Source organism: Mauremys reevesii, linkage group 11, assembly GCF_016161935.1.
Source record: "Mauremys reevesii isolate NIE-2019 linkage group 11, ASM1616193v1, whole genome shotgun sequence".
Classification (NCBI taxonomy): domain Eukaryota; kingdom Metazoa; phylum Chordata; order Testudines; family Geoemydidae; genus Mauremys; species Mauremys reevesii.
This window is the reverse complement of record NC_052633.1, coordinates 18,186,539-18,207,577: the sequence shown is the minus strand read 5'-3', so window position 1 is coordinate 18,207,577 and position 21,039 is coordinate 18,186,539. Positions and strand designations below refer to the sequence as shown.

Here is a 21,039-nt window from a genome sequence, read left to right as displayed (position 1 = left end):
ACTGAAGAATGAAACTCAAAGATTCATCAGAATAGAGGGGGAATAAATATAAAACCCCAAAACAAATGGAATCTGTTTTGAACAAATGTGAGTTTTATTCAGTAAGTAGTGAACTATGAACTTGTTTTCTTGGAATTTTTGGCAATTGTTAATACGCCATTGATTTGAGAATGTATAGCTTCCCCCCATCTTTGAGATTATTGCAGTAAGATTCAGAAGTAAGGCCTGGTGCTTCAATTCAAATTATAAAATTAGTTTGGACACTGAGAGCCAAATTCTGCTCTCAGTTATAACAGTGAATCTGGAGTATTTACGTTTGCTGTCAACATGCATGGCTGTTTCATTGATCATTTTAGCTTCAGCAGCTGAGAAACTCTTGGCTGTTTCAGCTACAAGGACAATTGATCAGATTGTTGCAGGTGGTCATCAGATTGTTGACATGAATATTGTTCTGCTTTGAGATCTCAAATACACTGATGACATTTCCTGGTTTGGTGAAACACTGCAGCTGATTACTGATCTGTTTGGACAAGAAACAGCACATATTGGTCCAATTATGAATCCGGATAAAACTAAGTCCTTGGCCATTACCATCAAGCAGCCTCCAGCTCCAGATTGCAACCAGCTCAGTGTTAACCTCTCTGGTTGGGACATAAAGCTGGTGGCAACTGTCAAATACTTGGACAGCATCATAGCATTGGAGGCATCTTGAAAGATTTGGATGCTTGTATAGCAGAGCTGCTGTCATATTTCGGGCCTTTTTAGTGGTCTCTTTGGCGATGTCATGATTTTAAGCTTGCTACGAAGTAGTGGATCTGCAGAACCAGGGTTTTACCAACTTTATTGTATAGTAAGGAAACGAGGGCACTAAGGAAGTCTGACGAGCAGCAGATTGATAGTTTCAGTTATCATTGTCTTTGTCAGCTCTCCATATTAAGGACAAGATCAGAAATGAGGATATTCATAGTCAAAACCAACAGCTGCCTCCGTCCGCGCTGGTTTGGTTTCAGCGGCTTTCTTGGTACAGACATATGATTAGGACTAAAGATCAGTGAATTATGAAGCATGTTTATCAAGGAATGCTGCTACATGGCTGGTGATCATATGGTCGCCAACAGCTTTGATGGTTCAATAAAATGGCTAGTGATGACATATAAACTGAATAAGGTGGGCTGGATATACAAGAACCTAACTAGAGATCAGTCCAGGTTGCATTCTGTCTACAAGGATGTTATGTCCCTTTGATATTTGCGGTGATGTAGATGAAGAAGAATAAATTGGAGTATTCTGGATTAACTCTAGCATATGTGAACAGGATTTGGTCCTCACTGTTAATGCAATGTTCTAATTGCCTGGCTTGAACTTTATGGTTGTGTTGCAGCTGTTCACTGAATCTCACTTAATATACCACTGAGACTTCATCCCTTACAACACTTGTAAGTCTTGTATCCGTTATCTAAAGGTAAGGATAAGGAAAAAAGAAGTGATGACATTCTTCCCTACTGCACTTCAGTGATTTTAAAAGAAAATAATACAGTTGTTAACTGCAAAGTAACCAAAACCTGTAATGCCAATGTCTTGATTAGCAGAGATCTGGGCTGTTTTGATCCACAGCAGGTGCAGACAAAACTTCTTTGCATCAGGGGCAGGTGATGGTCAGGTGCTGCCTCACAACTCTGGGTATCCCAGGAAGTCTGTCAGCCTATTAAGAGGAATGTAAACCCTGCAACATTTTAAAGATATTGAATTATTGTTTACGTAATAATTTCATCATTGAGGCTTGTCTGTGTGGTTCAACAATGCACACTACAGAGGTGTGATTTCTAAAAGTGCACGATGTACTGGTGCACAACTGGCCTCTGGGGACCCTGCTGGCAGGCACTGAAAGTTCCCAGTGCATGTGAATGTAATCCCGTAAACTACACTGGGGAACTGTTAGTGCCTGCCAGCAGGGTCCCCATGGGCTAGTAGTGTGAAACACATGGTGCGCTTTAGAAATCACACCCCTCTAGTGCGTACTGCTGCGCTGTGTCAACAAGCCCTTGGACTGTTCATAATTAGGGCGTTTCTGAAGTTCTTACTCGGATTTTCTCAGACAAAACTCTGATCGTTGGGGAGTTCCTAAGTAAGGATTTCAGGATGAGCCCATAAATAAGGAAGGATTTCAGGATGAGCTGTGTTCCTTTCATCTGAGCCTCTGCTTCTGACATGGAGAGAGAATATGTGATTTGTTTTGTTTCTGGGCTATTTTTAAAAAATGGTCTCACATTTCATACTTATGGTAGATCTCTACCCATAATATATGAGAGAGAGAGAGAGAATATCTTTTATTGAATTAACTTCTCTTGTTGGAAGGGATGAGTTTTTGAGCTTCAGAGCTTTTTGAGTACGGGGCTAAAAAAGAGGAGCTAGCCAAAAATACAATCCAAACGGTATATGTGAAATATAATTCAAGTTTCTCTGAAGCATTAAATAGACCTTAACTCTTGGAAGTAACATGTATTGAATTTTATACATTTTGCAAGTAAAATCCAATAACCAGCATTCATTATAAAGACTATAAATATAATACATTAATAATACTACTTAAGTGACAGTTTTGCTTGAGATGAGACACATTCAGGGTCATGCTCATTATACCATCTAAGAAAATCCACTTTCTCAATGTAAACTTTCAGAGTGAAATTCATACTTGTATAGATGGCTGGCACAATACCGTTGCATTTATGTCCCAGTAACACACCCAAAATAGGGTTTATTTAGGGTTAAAAATGAAAGTTTGTAAAGGTAACAAGGGGCAGTTGGTGCCCAGCTCCTATATTTAAAAAAAAAAAAAAAAAAAAGAAAGAAATAGTAGTCAGTGGGTGTTGGTGCCTAACAAAATCTCCCCATAAGTGATGGAGCTTGTGCTGGACCTCTGTATATGGCTTGTCAACACCTCCAGTTTGAAGATGAATAAGAAAACTGGAAATGCTCATAAGGTTTCATAAAACTGCATATTCAAAACTGTTGATTAGTTGTACTACTTGCACAATATCAAGAGACAAGAGACAGTGTTTTTTTTTTTTTTTAAATTCTAAAATCCCTATATGGTGTCAAGTATTAGTAGCCGTGTTTGTCTGTATCTGCAAAAACAATAAGGAGTCCGCTGGCACCTTAAAGACTAACAGATTTATTTGAGCATAAGCTTTTGTGGGTAAAAAAAACCACTTCTTGAGATGCCTGCATCTGTAATTTTCACTACATGCATTATATACTGACACATGAAGAGAAGGGAGTTACCTTACAAATGGAGAACCAATGTTGACAGTATTTTCCTTGTTGGGCCTGTCCTGTCATAGGTGACTTCTGGGTACCTGTCTCGCTCTGTCAGTCTGTTTCCTTGCTTCCCCAGGTGGGTATTTTAGTTTTAAGAATGCTTGATAAAGATCTTGTAAATGGACACAAATCAGACGTCAGGAATGGTAACATACAAAAGCGAGTGGAAGAACATTTAAATCTTCCTGGACATTCTATTACAGATTTAAAAGTAGCCATACTGGAACAAAAAAACTTCAGAAACAGACTTCAAAGAGAAACTGCAGAACTAAAATTCATTTGCAAAACTTAACACCATTAATTTAGGCTTGAATAGGGTCTGGGAGTGGCTGGCTCACTACAAAAGCGGCTTTACCTCTCCTGGAATTGACACCTCCTCATCAATTATTGGGACTACATCCACCCTGATCGAACTGACCCTGTCAACACTGGTTCTCCACTTGTGAGGTAACTACCTTCTCTTCAGGTGTCCGTATATAATGCCCACATCTGTAATTTTCACTCCATGCATCTCCAAGAAGTGTTTTTTTTACCCACGAAAGCTTATGCCCAAATACATCTGTTAGTCTTTAAGGTGCCACTGGACTCCTTAAAATCCCTAAAAACATTGTAACGACTGAAGAGCTAAGTCCATAATCATTTGTGTAATGAATCATCTGATCTTGTATTATTAAGGTATCAGAAACAGAGCTTTGATAAGAACTTGTCAGTTTAATTACAATATGTTTAACTGTTCAGTTAATAGGACTATTTAGAATTTTGTTCTGAATATTGTTTTTAAAGTATTTTTGTACAGAGATACGAAAGGAGAGATTGAAAACTACCATCTTGAGTCTAGTTTGGCAATTTTTTTTGTCAGTCAGCTTTATTAGGAGTGGATGAAGACTCAGGTTGTTGCATCTCCCTTTCTATTAAAGTTGCCAATTACTCTGTATAATGTGTTCATATATAATTTTAAATATTTACAAGGAGATGGGTGGATGTCATCAAGATCTAGAGAACCTTTGCTAAACAAAAGGGACTTCTTTCTTAGTTTTGAGTTGATTCTGAGATCTGGGAATGTTAACATTTTTTTAAACCACAAAACAACTTGTCACTTGGTAAAACTAACTCTAACAAGCATTCAGCATAAGAGAAAAAGAAAATTGTATGTTTCTTATAAGATTTGTTGGAACCTCCTAATTTGAATCATCGTTAATGATTTCTCAGGTTCTTCCTTGGCAACCATTTCCATGTGCTGTAACCCTTCGCTTATAGGGGGAAAAACATGTCTTCCTAAAGGGCAGGAACTTCCTTTTTTATGGAAAGTTTTATAAAACTTAATTGCTAAATGTTCCATGGTGGTCCTCCTCACATATTTTGAAAACTTGGGATTTCCAGTAAAGTCTCTTCAAAATTTCCTTTTTAATCAAATGCTTACATTGTCAGTGTGTCTCAGCCATTTTTAAGAAGGTTCCAAAAAAATTGTTTGTGGGGACATCACAAGGTTCTGATGCTGGCAAATTCAAAGGCAACTAATTACCCCATCTGCTTTTTCCACCTTGCCATTTTGCTCCCCCTGTAGCAGTGCAGGAAAAATCTGTTAAAGCCAATGTTTCTTTTTGAGAAGAAGGAAATAAAATACCACTCTACTGAAAGAGCTGAAAACACAATTTAGAGGAGTTGAGCAACACATTTGTTCAGCTGTTTATTGATGTTTTAAAAGTGTGTTAATTCTTGCTTTGCTTGTTTTTACTAAATTCACATCTGAAGTTTTTAATGGGGCACTTCAAGCAGGCAGAGATTAAGACAAATATGTATATATTTTTAATTCTTGAAGCGGTACAACTTCACATCAGTATGTTAATATACACCATACATAACATATAGTTATATATGTCATTGAAAACATTCTCATTTGCCTTTTTTAATTAACTTGGAACAATAATAAAATGCACATAAATATTTGATAAGTGCATTACGTTTGAGATAATGAAATGATAACCGGCTTACAACTTAACTGGAAAATCCAAAATAGTATAGGATTGCAAGAAGAAGAATACTTGAAGCTCCTGTTCATCAAAGATTTGTTTGTTAAATCATGTTTTCACTCATCTTTAGAGGGGAACTTTAAAGAACTGTGTAGCTTGCCAATTTGTACTTAAGTCTACATTACCTTGGCTTCTCACTGCACTGGATTCATTATTATAACATGCACAGCTATTAAGATTGATCTGAGAGATATCTTGTCTTTTGTGGATGAAGAGACCCTGCTGTTCTCTGGGGAATTAGTATATCAAGTCACTTTTTAAAAATCTTTTGTTTGTAGCTCTCTTTTGAAAATATTTTCTTTTGTGTGTTATCAGTCACCAGGCTCACCTTGCTCATGTTGAAAATGCTATAGGTTCTCTAATGCAGGCATGCTTGATAATAGGCTCAGTCTGTAGTGGGGTTTACAGACACCATTTACAGTGTGTTAGTTTACAGATATGGTTTGTTCTTGTGCAGCTTTATCTTTTTTACTGAGGTCACCATTAAAAAAGCAAGTTGCCACACATTTGAAATAAGTTATTTCCAGTGCTTCGTTTCCAACACTTAGTTTTTCAGATACAAAGTTGTGGTAACTATTCATTACAGCAGTAGTTCTCAAACTTTTGTACTGGTGACCCCTTTCACATAGCAAGCCTCTGAGTTGCAACCCCCTCTCCCCCATACATTTAAAAACACGTTGTTGTTTTTTAATACCATTATAAATGCTGGATGCAAAGGAGAGTTTGGGAGGAGGCTGACAGCTTGCGACCCCCCCATGTAATAAACTCACAACTCTCTGAGGGGTCCTGACCCCCAGTTTGAGAACCCCTGCATTACAGCCTTCATTAGCATAAACAATCCTTTAGAACTTTTCAAATTGCTTTTCAGTAAGGTATTTTTACCATTTATTTAATGTAATAATTGACATTTCCTATTAAATTGTATTGACTTTAAGCTCTCTGGGCAGGGACCATCTTATATGCAGTGCCTACCATGACCCTAATCCTTGTATGAGGCTTCTAGGCTGTCACATAATACAAACAATAATATTAGTCTGTAGAGTCATTTCCATGGATTTTCTGACTTTATCCCTGTTAAATTCTATAATATTTTTACATATGGGTACAATTACAGCTCCAGCTAGTCAATGCAAATTTGCATTCACCTTGAGACTGGAGCATTTGGTATCTTCACTGAGTGATGCTGTGTAGCTGCAAATGTAACCGATTGTATGTGAAAGGACACTGTAAGATGGTGCTTTTTTGGCAGCTGGGAGTATCACTAAGATTTGTACCAACTTGAGAAGAGTCCTAAAACTTCTCATCAACTTGCATCTTCCATAGGACAGTGCATAACACTGCCACTTAAGGACAGTCTAACCACTTGTGGCTTTGGGAAAAGTGGAGGAGAGTGCAAGGAGCCCTGTGACGTGGTGATGCTTGCACACCCAGAACTGTGAGCCATTGTGTTACCACTCTGGCTTAGCAAGAATGAGAGCTTTGCTGCTGCCAAGTTGTCAGTTCCCTGAGGTACCAGTCTACCTGCCTTGCCAGCAAAATTGTTCAAGGCTCTGCCAGTCTAAATCTTGCCTTGCAGGTAACAGCCCGTTCCTGAGTTACCCAGAGGCGTCTACGTGCAGTGTCCAGGCCCTATCGTCGAACACTCAGAAATTAAGTTTGCTGACTCCAAAGAGACAGAGCACGTGTCAGCCTGTTAGGTTAGCTGAAAATTCACCTTTCTTTTTAATACACAGCATTGAGATGGCTTTGTAATAAAACAACAATCAGTTTAACAACAAAGGCTAAAGATCTGTGATGCTAAGCAGGAATGAAAGAGGTGGTATGATTACAAGCAAAACAAAATTTGCCCTCTGATTAAAACTTTATTTCAGCAACTTACAATCTTTATCTAAGTAGGTCTCTCACTTACATCAAGAAGCACTTGGCTTTCAGACCTAGAGGTTCCAGCTTTCATAGGCTCAAGGAGTGCTGTACCCTATTTCCCCTCAGTGATAACTCTGTATTTTTTCTCCCTTTACATTACCCAGAATTCATTTTCTCTGCCTCAACAGCCAGGAAGGATTTCTGGGGTGCAGACTTTGTCCCTCGGTGTGCTCATAAAGCTGCCATTCGTTAGCTTGATTGTTTTGTTTTTTATATGTAAATATACTTTCATTGTCTGCACCCTCATTGTCACAAGTCTACACTCTTTGTACTCCTCATGCAGGGGCCACCCTGAGGAAAGAACTGCATGGGACTAGACCTACTGCTGGCAGTAATGATCCTAATGGGGTATCTATCACTGCCCATTTGGCCTTTGACTAGTGAACAGATTTGCCCATTTATCCATGATTCCCCCTCTGTACCTGGAAACTTGAGGAGACAAGCCTCCCGGAAACAGTGACTTACAGGCATAAGAGTTCTCAACCACTTGACCCTGGAATATTTTCCTCATTGGTATTAAAAATAGAATGTAGTCAGTTCAGAGTTGATTGACAGCTCTTGTGATTTATGCAGTTGATGGCTACTTAACAATATTAGATTTATATATAGCTGTGTGCTGAGAATATGCTACAGAACTAAATTGTTCATTATTTTAATGGTAATATATCACAGTCACAGCTATATGCATCACCTGTACAGCCATAACATTTGCTGTGCTAGCCATTGTTGGAAATAGGACATAAACGAAGAAATCACAAATTCAGGTATCAATGGGTTGATGATGCTTTTTTTAAACTTTAAATATAAATCACTATTTTAATAGGCTTTTATTTCCAAATTCATAATGTTTGAGGTAACTGGATTTGCCCCATTTCCAACTACTGTTGCTTTATTTATGTTTTCTGAAGAGCAAAACATCAAAGGTCCTTACTTGTTGATGTCACATGGATATTTATGATTTAGCAAGAGTATGAGCTCTTTTATTTAGCCAAGATTTGCCAGAACAATAGCTGGAATATGCATCTAACAACCTGTCCACCTGCTTCCAAATAGATTATCATTTTTAGCTTACTAGCTGTTAAGCATTGTATTTTTTCTTTCCTAAAACTGACAAGTAATTAAAAGACGGTTAACAAGAAATATTTGATTAATAAGGATATCATTTTTTATTTATCAATGTTTTGTCTCCTGATCTTTAATGTCATGTGTGTCTGGTAGCATCCATAGTAAACTAACACTTTCCACTAACAACTTCCCCAAAGTTGAAGACCAGATAGTGAGTTATCTATTGCCAACAGCATGGCTCAGTAGTCAAACCTCATTCTTTTCTAATGTCAGAGGACAGTATCTGTGTACACAGTTGCTAGATTTTGTGTGTCTGACAAATTTATTCAATAAATGCAGAATTAGTGTATTTTTAAAAGGCTCCTCTCAAAAAAACCTACAACTAATTTTTTTCTTCAAGAATTCCAGATAGCATGTTTTATATTTGTTTTTAACTTAGTGCAGCATTAAAATGATCGTGGATATTAATTGTTGAGTACAGTTTCTCTACTGTACATATTTTGTATGTTGTCATCTCAGATGAAGTTCCATGTGATGACATTGACTCAAAAATTGGTTTTATAAAATTAACTGAAAAATGAACCTGACAAGGAAAAAAATTGTAAAGTAACAGTCAATTTGGTATTGAAGGAAGCCATGCAGTCCAACTAGATCTATTTCAAACCTGTCTGGTTTGTAGTGTTCATGGGGGGTGTGCGTGCGTGTGTGTGTGTGTGCGCGCGCGTGTAACTGCATGTTAATGAAAACACCTTTGCATAATATTAAGTAAACATTCTCTGGTACTGTTAACAAATAGCTTCTCTGTGTTATTTTTAATAATAAATAATTTTGACGTTTCACCACTGATAGTATTTCTTTTTTTTCTTTTTAGATCTGAGTTAGCACTTGCATTGAATTAACTGCCTCAGTGCAAAAGCATGAGTCTAAGACTCAATCAGTGATGAAATTGATTTAGAAAGTAGTACAGTGGTGCTGCAGATAACTAAGGCAATTGGATTGGAGTGCTAGAGGGGTAAGTCCTTTAGTGTTATGTGAAGGGAGTAAATAAAATGTAATCACAGACAAACTGGTTTGATTCCTGCTGTAGATCTGTGCCGTGCTCATCAGACGAATAGAGTACTGGGTTTTCTTGCAATATAAAAAAGAACAGACGATTCTATTTGGTATCATTTGGTTAGAACTCATTTCACATCTGTTACGTTTGGGTGTGGTGGGGGGGAAGAAAACCAGACTGAAAATGTAATGATTGTATATTAAACAAGAATTACAAAGGGCAGAAAGTCATTTCTCTCAATCAATACGAGTTTTCTGATGGTAGAAGCCTTTCAGAATGTGTCTTGAGTACTGCAACCTGCTCCCCTCAGTCTTGACTGCAGCAATATTGTTCTTTTTAATTCAGAATGCTGCAGCTAGAGATGACATACTTGATAAAAGAAAAAGATAGATAGAGCAAAGCTAAATCGTGAAGGTCTTTAAAGGTAAGAGCAAGAAACCTGTATTGATAACTATGTTAGCAACTCCAGACACTTCATTCTTAAGGCCTGAACCAGGAAAGCACTTGCATAACTAAGCATGTGAATAGCCACATTGACTTCATTGAGGCTGAGGACAAAATTCTGACTGCTCTTTAATTTATAAACTTGTTCCAACATTTCCACCTTTGATACCTCAGTCTCTGACAATGCTTCCCCCTTCATTACTTGCAAAAAGTAGTATTAGAGAAGAAAATAAATATTTTTAGTATTGGTAACTCTGAAAGTTGGTGTCACTACTGTTTTCCAGAAAATGAAGCAGATTACATATTGCTATCCCCCTCATGCTAGTACAATATTTAGAAGTAGCATCGTGGTTCAACTGCACATGTGCCTGGACACTCAGCCATAGTATCAGCACTGAGTTTTGGTAATGCAGAGCCAGAGTGCTGTAGATACCAAGATTACAGCTCAGATCCTGCATCAAGGCACCCCATCTGTCCAACTAACTCTAATCACAGGAGGCCAACTGTGTACAACAGGGGAAAGGTGTGTGTGTGTGTACACTCGCTAATACCAATATTCAGATATATGGAATTCTTGCAGGGCATTTAAGGTCTGCTGTTCAGAGATACTGAGCCCTCACAATGTTAGCTGAGATCTATGAGATCGACAACTGTTTTGCACCTCAGTAAACCAGGCCCTTAAGTGTTGAGACAGACAAAGCCCTTAAATGTGGACAGACAAAGAGGCTGGGATACTAGTATAACCCACATACCTCCTGGGTGTGGTGCTGTCCCCTTCTAGTGGCACTGAGACCACATAGAGATTAATGAGTCTGCTACAGCTTCAGCTAAGAGCCACATAGCTTTTAGTTCATGCAGTAGAGGCTCATGCATTAAGCTTCATAGGTCTCAGGTTCGATCCCACCTGCTGACGACCGAGTTCTGTCGGTGTTACGCTAACACCACTGTTAGTGTCTGTAGAGGGGGTTCTCAAACTTCATTGCACTGTGACTCCCTTCTGACAGCAAAAATTACTACATGACCCCAGGAGTGGGGACAGAAGCTTGAGCCCACCCAAGCCTTTCCACCTCAGGAGGGGGAAGAGGTACTAAGTCAAAGCCCAAGAGCTTTAGCCCCAAGTAGGAGGCCTGTAACTTGAGCCCTGCTGTCCAGGCCTGAAGCCGAAGCCTGAGCGCCGCTACCAGGGGCTGAAGCCCTTGACCTTCGGTGGCGGAAGTGGAAGATCACATGGTGGACATTTTATTGGCCGATGCCCCCACATGTGTCAACCTGCCTTTCATTAGGACCATCCAGGCTAATGCGGATACGATCTGGCAGTCCCCAGCATCTATTCTTCCCATGGCCAGAGGGGTGGAGAGGAAATATATGGTGCCCTCCAAAGGCTATGAATATCTCTATGTTCACCCTCACCCTTGCTCTCTTGTGGTGCAGTCAGTGAATGAGAGGGAGCAACATGGCCAGCAAGCGCCCACCCCTAAGTCCAAGGATGCTAGGCACCTGGATTTATTCAGCGCAGACCCTTCCGGCCCCAGCCACAGCGCGTGTACCCTAACCCTTGACCACGGTAAGACTTCACCAGAAGGCGCGGCCACAGTAATCGGAGGAGACAATCTGGTCCTCCACCAGGCCAGAATCAGGGCCCCCAAAAGCCATTGGCGGGGTCCAAACAAAACTTTTGAAGGTGCGCTCGAGGACGAAACACCAGTCTCCTTGCTGGATCCTTTCCTGCCTTTCTGCAACCGTCTCTCCTATTTCTTCCCTGTGTGGTCCCACATAACCTCAGATCGTTGGGTCCTATGCATGGTGGAAACTGGATACCATCTTCAGTTTGTTCTCCACCCCCTTCCCCGTCCCTCTTCAGGGACCCTTTTCACAAGCAACTCCTCTTACAGGAGGTACAGGCGCTCCTGTCCATCAGAGCGATAGAAAAGGTATCAAAGGACTTGAGGGGCAGAGGGTTTTACTCCTGTTACTTCCTAATCCTCAAGGCAAAGGGGGGGGGGGTTTCTATGGCCCATCCTGGACCTGCGCGGGCTCAACAAATTCATGATAAAATTGAAGTTCCGCATGGTATCCCTGGGAACCATTATCCCTTCCCTGGATCCTGGAGACTGGTACGTCGCCCTCGATATGAAGGATGCGTACTTCCACCTAGCAATTTACCCGCCGCACAGACGATTCCTTTGCTTTGTGGTCAGCCAGCAGCATTTCCAATTTACTGTCCTTCTTTTTGGCTTGTACACAGCGCCAAGAGTCTTCACAAAATGTATGGCTGTTGTAGCGGCCTCGCTCCGCCGACATCGGATACAAGTCTTTCTATACCTCAACGACTGGCTCATTCGAGGTTCCTCCGAAACACAGGTGCGGTCTCATGTTTGTTTCGTCATGGGCTTGTTCAAGCAACTTGGCCTCCTGCTCAACACCAAAAAGTCCACTCTGGAACCTACACAGAGAATAGACTTCATTGGGGCGATCCTAGACTCGAATCTCGCCAGAATGTTCTTACCACAGGCCCACTTTCAGGCCATGATGACCATTATTCAGGGCCTCTGAAGCTTCCCGACCTCGACAGCGTGCATGTGCCTCTCTCTTCTGGGCCACATGGCCTCGTGCACTTTCATGAACAGACATGCCAGACTACGTCTTGGTCCACTTCAGACCTGGCTCTTGTCAGTGTAGCCTCTCTGGGTTGGTGGCTGAACCCCACCTTGGTTTGCGGGGGGCTGCCATTCCATGCCCCACAGCCCTCTCTAGCCCTGATCACGGATGCGTCATCTCTGGGCTGGGGCGCTCACCTTGTGGGACTTCGCACACAAGGTCTTTGGTCTGCACAGGGCATAACCCTACACATCAACATAAGGGAACTTAGAGCGGTACGCCTCACGTGTCAGGTATTCCGCAAACACCTTCAGGGCCATTGTGTCACAGTCTTCACAGACAACGCCATGGTGGAGCAATCAAGGTGGAGCGCAGTCCTCCCTCCTTTGTCAGGAAGCCATACATCTCTGGGAATTTTGCATAGCCCACTCAATCGACCTGGTGGCGTCGTTTCTGCCAGGAGTCCAGAACACCTTGGCAGATCACCTCAGCAGGTCCTTTCTAGCTCATGAGTGGTCCATTCGCCCAGATGTTACCCATTCTGTTTTCTGGAAGTGGGGGGTTTCCCCACATAGACCTCTTCACCACTCGTGAGAATCGGAAGGGCCAGGTGTTCTGCTCTCTCCAGGGACGCCGCCCGGGCTCCCTGTCGGACGCATTCCTGATAACCTGGAAAGACCACCTGCTCTATGCCTTTCCTCCATTCCCACTGGTCCACAAGGTCCTTCTCAAGCTACGCAGGGAAAAGGTCCGCTTAATCCTGATTGCTCCAGCGTGGCCCAGACAGCATTGGTACACTACACTCCTCGTCCTGTCGGTGACCAAACCAATTCCTCTACCATTGTGGCCAGACCTGATAACTCAGGAGCATGGCAGACTATGCCATCCAGACCTATAGTCCCTCTATCTCACAGCATGGATGCTGCATGGTTAACTCAGTCTGCGCTGCGTTGTTCCAGCTCAGTGCAGCAAGTACTCTTAGCAGGAAGCCCTCCACTAGATCCACATACCCGGCCAAATGGAAGCGCTTTTCCTGCTGGTGTGCCCAGAATGATGCTGTCCCCCTGGAGGTGCCAGTACCTACCATCCTAGAGTAACTCTGGTCCCTGAAGCAGCACGGCCTAGCTGTCTCATCCATCAAGGTACACCTAGCAGCGATTTCAGCCTTCCACCCTGGCAAGAACGAGCGCTCAGTCTTCTCTACTCCTATGGTCAGCAGGTTCCTCAAGGGGTTGGAACATTTGTACCCTCAAGTTTGTCATCCGGCCCCTACGTGGGACCTCAGTCTGGTCCTATCCAGGCTCATGGGTGCCCCCTTTGAGCCAATGGCCACCTGCTCGCTTCTGTACCTTTCCTGGAAAACAGCTTTCCTCATCGCTATTAGATCGGCGAGGCGCGTGTTGGAACTTCGGGCCCTCACAGCGGACCCTCCGTATACGGTGTTCCATAAGGATAAGATTCAGCTGCGACCACACCCCACCTTCCTCCCTAAGTTGGTGTCTGCCTTCCATATCAACCAATACATCTTCCTCCTGGTCTTCTTTCCGAAGCCGCACGCTTTGCGTCGAGAGCAACAGCTGCATTCTCTAGATGTTTGTAGGGCTCTCGCCTTTTACATCAAGTGAACAAAGCCTTTTAGAAAGACGCCCGAGCTGTTTGTAGCAGTGGCAGACCGTATGAAGGGCCTACTGGTCTCCTCACAGAGAATTTCACCCTGGGTCATGTCATGCATCCATGAGTGCTATGACTTGGCTCACATCTCAACTATCCACTTCACTGCCCATTCCACTTGAGCTCAAGCTTCGTCTGCAGCCTTTCTGGCCCGTGTGCCCATACAGGAGATCTGTCAAACAGTGACTTGGTCATCCGTGCACACCTTCACCTCCCACTATGCCATGGTGCAGCAGTCCAGAGATGATGCAGCATTTGGTTCAGTGGTCCTTCACTCCGACATCTCACTCCGACCCCACCGCCTAGGTAAGGCTTGGGAGTCACCTAATTGGAATCGATATGAGCAAGCACTTGAAGAAGAAAAGACGGTTACTCATCTTTGTAACTGTTGTTCTTCAAGATGTGTTGCGCATATCCATTCCAAACCCGTCCTCCTTCCACTCTGTCGGAGTAGCTGGCAAGAAGGAACTGAGGGGGCACTGGGTTGGCAGGGGCATATGTCCGGCGCCATAACGGCGCCACTCCAGGGGGCGCCTCAGCTGACCCAGCAAGTGTTGCCAGGGTAAAAATCTTCCGACGAACATGCACGTGGCGTATGCACACCTAATTGGAATGGATATGAGCAACACATCTTGAAGAACAACGGTTACAAAGGTGAGTAACCGTCTTTTTTGGTGCCTCTGGCCAGGAGGGAATTTATAGAATTGTATACAGGAGGGTTGTTACCCTTCTCTTTATAGTTATGACATAGCTTTTTTTCTCTTATGGCATCTTTCAGTTGATATCATTGCAGCTATAGTTTTGTATCTACAGTTGCTCTGTTCTTAAATTTCACTAAAATTGGGTGATTAAATTTAATTATTTGAATTCTTGGATTCAACTAGTTCACCTGCTATACCATGGAAAGTACTACTAACCATTTTTAATATAAAATTGCTGGTACCATAGCAAATTTCTGTAGTACTTGCTTCATGTTCATTTTTTTTTTTTAACAACGTGTGTGTGTGTGTGTGTGTGTGTAAATATATGAGAGAATTAGCTTGTCATTTCTCCCCTTCACCCTGACGCCTTAATACAAGGATGGTACAAGCATACGTGCAGGTACAGTTAAACAAAAAAATACTTTTCAAGCTTAAGATATTCAAGTACAATGGCAGTTGACTTGACCTAAGCAGAGAATTTCTGTGGATTATTGTATTTCCCAAGAGGCGAAGTAAATTTGCCTTTGGCTTCTGCCTTAATGTACCAGACTAGACAAGTAGTAAATCTGCAGAAATGCAGTGCCCTAGAGTGTCTTATGTCTTAATTGTATAAGAGTTCTAATTATTCTCCTCTAAGTGCTGACTTATTTGAAGTTCTGCATATAACTTAGTTGGAATGTGAACATCCTGTGTGAGTCCAGGTGAATCAAACAAGGCTCACAAAAGATGATTCTAGAAAACGGATTTAAAGGTATTTTAGAAAGTATTAGTGATGAAAGGAACCCTCATTGATTGTATTAAGGATATTATTTAGAGAATCTAAGACTTTTTTAAATTATCTAAATCTGTACCACTTGTTTCTATGATGGCACCAACTTTCCCTAGTTAAGCAGAGTCCGACCAAACTTCTATTTAGATTGGAAAATTGCAAGGAACTGCTAGATCTAGATTCATGCGTCAGGAAGCAGTTATGTTGATTCAGTAAGTATGCAGTGTAGCTGTATTTCTGACAAGGTAGCGGAGGTAATATCTAGAGAGAGAGAGATGCTTTTGAGCCACACAGAGCTCTTCTTCAGGTCTGTGAAGAGTCCGAGAGTTACAGCAAAATGCAAGGTGGAACAGATTGTTTAGCATAAGTAGTTAGCATGTATTGTAAGGGACCATTCAAGGTAGACCTCTCCAGTCATAGGACAAAAAGAGGGAGGCTAGGATTATATTGTGTGGCACTTTTCCTTTGAAAACAATGCTTGAGTATGGTGTTTGGAGACATTACACTGCTGGAGTTGACATTCTTTAGATGAAACCTATAATCATTTTTAGTGATTGTGATTTGAAGAGTCAAAGGCCTGTTTTTTGTAACAGGGTTGCTACTTTGATGTCCAACTTCAGTAGCTTCTCCTTGCAGTGTCAGATGGGTATATGTTATCTTCATTTCTTCTTCTGCAGTGTTGCAGTGTGCTGTTAAAGCTACACCTCTATCTCGATATAACACTGTCCTTGGAAGCCAAAAAAGCTTACCGTGAAACCACGTTATAGGTGAAACCACGTTATATCGAACTTGCTTTGATCCACTGGAGTGCTCCCCCCCGCCGCCCCAGAGTGCTGCTTTACCGCGTTATATCAGAATTCGTGTTATATCGGGTTGCGTTCTATCGGGGTAGAGGTGTATTTTGTGTTCTATTCTAGTGGTAGCTGTGTTTATGGTGGCAGGTGAAGTGAACCTGATTATGCCACTAACAGGTTGCCAGGAAATTATATAGGGCTCACTTTTAAATGACAGGTCAGATGGTGAGATTTATTTTCTCAAATCCAAGAGGTAGAAGAGGAGTTGGAGCCTCTCCAAGGATCCCATAAGGAAAACGCTTGGAACAGCCAACTTGAGGAGAAAACCTCCGCCTAGGACTGGTGGTGGTTGTTGAAGTTAACAATAAATTCAAATCCCAGAAAGGTGCTAAGTACGTGCACACTAAAAATGTGCTGAACTCTTTGTGGAGCAGGCTATGAATTCCACTTAATTACAGTGCTTTACCTACAGAACCCCAGAAAGGATGGCAGGATACTTTAATTAACTGTTTCTAAAACAGTTTGAAATTCTCCAATAAAAGGTGCCATTTATAATATACTGTGATGGAGCAAGGCCGGATGGCTACAGGAAAGTACTCAGGAACAGGTATGTTAGCCCCAGGCTAAGCAAATCCCTAGTACCATGGGAACCAAAATGGCAGTTGCTCCAGGGTAATTAAGGCACCTGGGGCCAATTAAGAACTTTCTAGAAGGCACTGGAGAGAGCTACATTGATTGGAGCACCTGCAGCCAATCAGGGCAGGCTAATCAGGGCACCTGGTATAAAAAGGGGAGCTCACTCCAGTCAAGGAGGAGGAGCCAGAGGAAGGAAGGGCGTATGAGGAGCTGGGAGCCAGAGACACAAGGAACTAAGAACTGAGAGGGGGTACTACTGGAGGACTGAGGAAACACCATACAATCAAGCAGTATCAGACACCAGGAGGATCCTATGGTGAGGATAAAAAGGTGTTTGAAGGAGGCTATGGGGAAGTAGCCCAGGGAGCTGTAGCGGTCAAGCAGCGGTTACAAGTAGCACTATAGAGACTGCTGCAATTCACAGGGCCCTGGGCTGGAACCTGGAGTAGAGGGCGGGCCCGGGTTCCCCCCAAGCCTCGCTACTCCTAATCAGACATAGAAGGAGGTGATCCAGACTGTGGGTTTCATCTAAGGGGAAGACCACTGAGGGGAGGAAATCCGCCAATAAGCGCAGGACCTACTAGAGGAGAGGAGGAACTTTGCCACAATACTTTGTATTATTTTATTGCTATGTTTTATAAGAAATAGGCCACTGTTTCTGATGATCTTGTGGTATTCTGTTTACTCCATCTACCCTTAAGTAACTCAATGAACAGAAAGGCAATTAAAAATAATAATGGCAGAAATTTTGTGCCTTAGTGTTCTATGGCTTGAGGGTGCAGTTCCATGGGGGGGAAAAAAGAACTGTTTGGTAGAGAGAATAATAATAATTATTTATTAAGCTTTGTTGTTGCTATGCAAGTTAATTGTTTCTTCAATGCTCATCTAGGAATTCTCACTTGGAAAGTACCCATTGTTTTACGTTCTTCGAAACCGTGTATTGAGTTTGTGTAATGCAGCATAGCAGCAAGGCAGTGTGCCATTCATGGGAGAGCTCTCAGTGGAATTCTTCTAAGATAGTCATTTCAAGTCCCCAGTTTTTGGTTCCCTAACCATTTATATCACAGAACTAGCTTTCCCTAGCTCTATGGAATGCTTTTTTGATTATAAGAAAGATAGTATCAGTTCATATTTTTGTCTGCTCACTTTCTCAGTGCCTCTAACTCTGTCTGGGGCTAATGATTGTAAGTTTTCAGAAATCACAGTATCTCTGAACCACAGGCACCGACTTTCCAAAGTGCTGGGGTTGCTCAACCCTGGCTCTGCCCCACTCCACCCCCACCTTGCCTCTTCCCATCCAGTTCCGTCCCCTCCCTCCTTTCGTGCCACATCCTCGCTCCTCCCCCCTCCCCGAAAAGCCTCCTGCCTGCACCCCGCGAAACAGCTGATTGGAGGAGGCGCTGATCGGTGGGAGGTGCTGGGGAGGTGGGGGGATCTGATGGGGGAGCAGCTGGTGGATGATCAGGACCCACCATTTTTTCCCCTTGGGTGCTCCAGCCCTGGCACACCCACGGAGTCGGCGCCTATGCTCTGCATTCTTACTTAAACCAACTAATGGAAAGAATGGATGGATAGATTCCAAAATCATCTCCCAGCAGCAGAAGAGACAGTAGCAGGGTCTGCATCAGCCTACCTGCAGCTCCTGGAAAATAGTCAACTAATTAGATGACTAAACTTAAGATACTGAAAAAGAAAAGTGTTGACTCAGTATACTGCTCCTGGGTCTCCCTGAATGGTTGGATCAGGGGTTTCCACTAAGCTTTGTCTGAATGGGTCCCAGACTGCTTAGATTCACAGGCAGCAGTGGTGTAAGTTTTTTTTTTTTTAATTACCTTTTTTTTTAAGTGCCAAGTATAGCTATGAGCTGTAGCCCCAAACTGTAATTATTCTCCTATATTAATTTAGAGAAGACTCATCCATGGAAAAGAGATCTTGCTCAAAAAGGAGAAAACCACTTTTATAGAGCTGGGGAATTGTGTTCAGTCCAACAAGAAAACTACAGATTGGTTCCTGGATGGATTATTTTATACCCAATGGCACCAAGGAGTCTTAAAAGAACATAAACCATTCTCATTAATACCTTGATGAAACTCTGAAATATGCAAAGACTCAAGAGCAGAAACTTAACAAGAGTCTTAAGGCACCTTTTTGTTTTAATGCTGGTGTGATATTAAATTGGCAGTACTATTTGTTATATGAAAGATTTAAATAATTTATTTTTTATTAGTTATAGGTTTGCACTTAGCTTCAGTGATTATAGGGGACATTTCCTGTAATAATTATTTCACAGTCTGTACTTTTGATCGTTTGGAATGAGCATAGTCTTTGCATTCCATATACTATATTCAGTGTATAATTAATGATATTGGTTCTGTGTTAATTTTAATAACTTGGGCCCTACCAGATTCACAACCATGAAAAACGTGTCATGGATTGTGAAATCTGGTCTCCCCCGTGAAATCTGGCTATTGGGGGTGGGGTGGGGGGGCGTGGTTTTGCCACCCTTACTTCTGTGCTGCTTTCAGAGCTGGGTGGCTGGATAGCAGTGGGTGCTGGCAAGGCACCCAACCCCCCTATAATAGCCTTGTGACCCCTCCATCCCTGTGACCCTCTTTTGAGTTGGGGCCTCCATGGTTACAGCATTGTGAAATTTAACTATCTGAAACCATGAAATTCAAGATTTTTTTAAAAATGCTATGACCGGGAATTTTACTAAAATAAACGGTGAATTTGGTTGGGCTATCATGACTAGACCTTTGTTCTGTATTAAATCATGGCCATTTGCAAAGAGAAAAGGTGATCAAAATTTTTCCAATAGAATGTTTTTCTTTGGAAAATACCAATTCATCAAAATCTAACTAGTCTACAAGAGTAAATTTTGATTAAATTTCTTTTTGGAAAAAACCTCAACAATGCATTTTGGTAGGCACTTTATTGGAACAGAACACTCCCATTTTTTAATTTCAAAAGGACTTTTTGTTTACAAACTGATATTTCATTGTGTATTCATGAAATAAAATACTATAAAACACAATAATATAACAATAAAAATATAAAACTAATGTACACAAAGTCTAAATTGAAACAAAACTAGATCCAACATGAGTTGTTTAGAAGTATTATTTTATGGGAAACAAAAATTTCAACATTTTCCTGAGATTCAGAATGAATTTTTTTTAACATGTCCGCATTTCCCATAGAACGGAAATACCAACGTTCAGCCACCTTGAGTAATGAGTCTTTTTTGTTTATTTTGCCCTCAGCAGGGTAATCTATGTAGTTTTAGTGTGTTTAAGATTATTTTTAAAATTTTGAAGGTTTTTTTGGTATAATTATTCGGTTTTCATCAGACTGAGACCCAATAGTTTCCCTGTGAGAGGGTGATTCTGGAAGGCAAAATTACATTTAGAACCGCCTGTTTAGACCAAAATTGCTTGGACAGACATTAAGAAATGCAGCCTCCCACCTGACTGGTACCTCATTCTTTAGAGTTCTGTACATAGACGATTAAGGAAGTAAAATTTCAGGAAGTCCTCTTCTTTCATAAGAAATAAATCTGAATATTGTCCAATTCAGGAAACATCTCTAAATTATTGAATATAACAAATTAGGTGGGACAAGTAGTAGCTGCATTTCGTGCTACCTAGGAAGGAAAGTAGCTATATTAATGCAAAAGAACTTACATTTTGTAATGACTTTGGTCATTGCAGATGAGAGAGGATGTTATCTCTTGTTTTCTAGTATACTGGCAATAATGTCTGAGGGTATAGATGTGGTGTATTTGGTTGTCATGGTAATAGAATCTTGTGTTGCTATGGCAACTGAGTTAGATTATTACGGGATAGCCCAGCCAGTTTTGGCTGGCTGTTGGTTAGTTCTGCGAGTCGCAATAAAATGGCTGCTTCAAGGTTTACAGCTCTCTGTGTCTCCAGTGATTTCTTCCTAAAACTGTTGCCCCCAAGGATATAACAGTGTGGCGACGAGGATGGGATCTCTGTGCTGCCCCAGCAACAGAAGGAAGTAGAAGTTAATGTAC

General features: G+C 41.7%; 1 protein-coding gene and 1 long non-coding RNA gene across 8 annotated transcripts in view; one reads left to right on the top strand and one right to left on the bottom strand.

Moving 5' to 3' along the window:
- Positions 1-21,039, top strand: part of PARD3B (par-3 family cell polarity regulator beta) — a 645,413-nt gene that overhangs the window by 136,202 nt on the left and 488,172 nt on the right. The gene's annotated exons all lie outside the window — the stretch shown is intronic.
- On the bottom strand, positions 825-20,797 carry LOC120374511. Its single transcript, XR_005586126.1, has 3 exons — positions 20,687-20,797; positions 1,563-1,723; positions 825-1,456 (listed from the first exon to the last, which is right to left on the bottom strand). It is a non-coding gene; the product is annotated as an uncharacterized LOC120374511 (long non-coding RNA).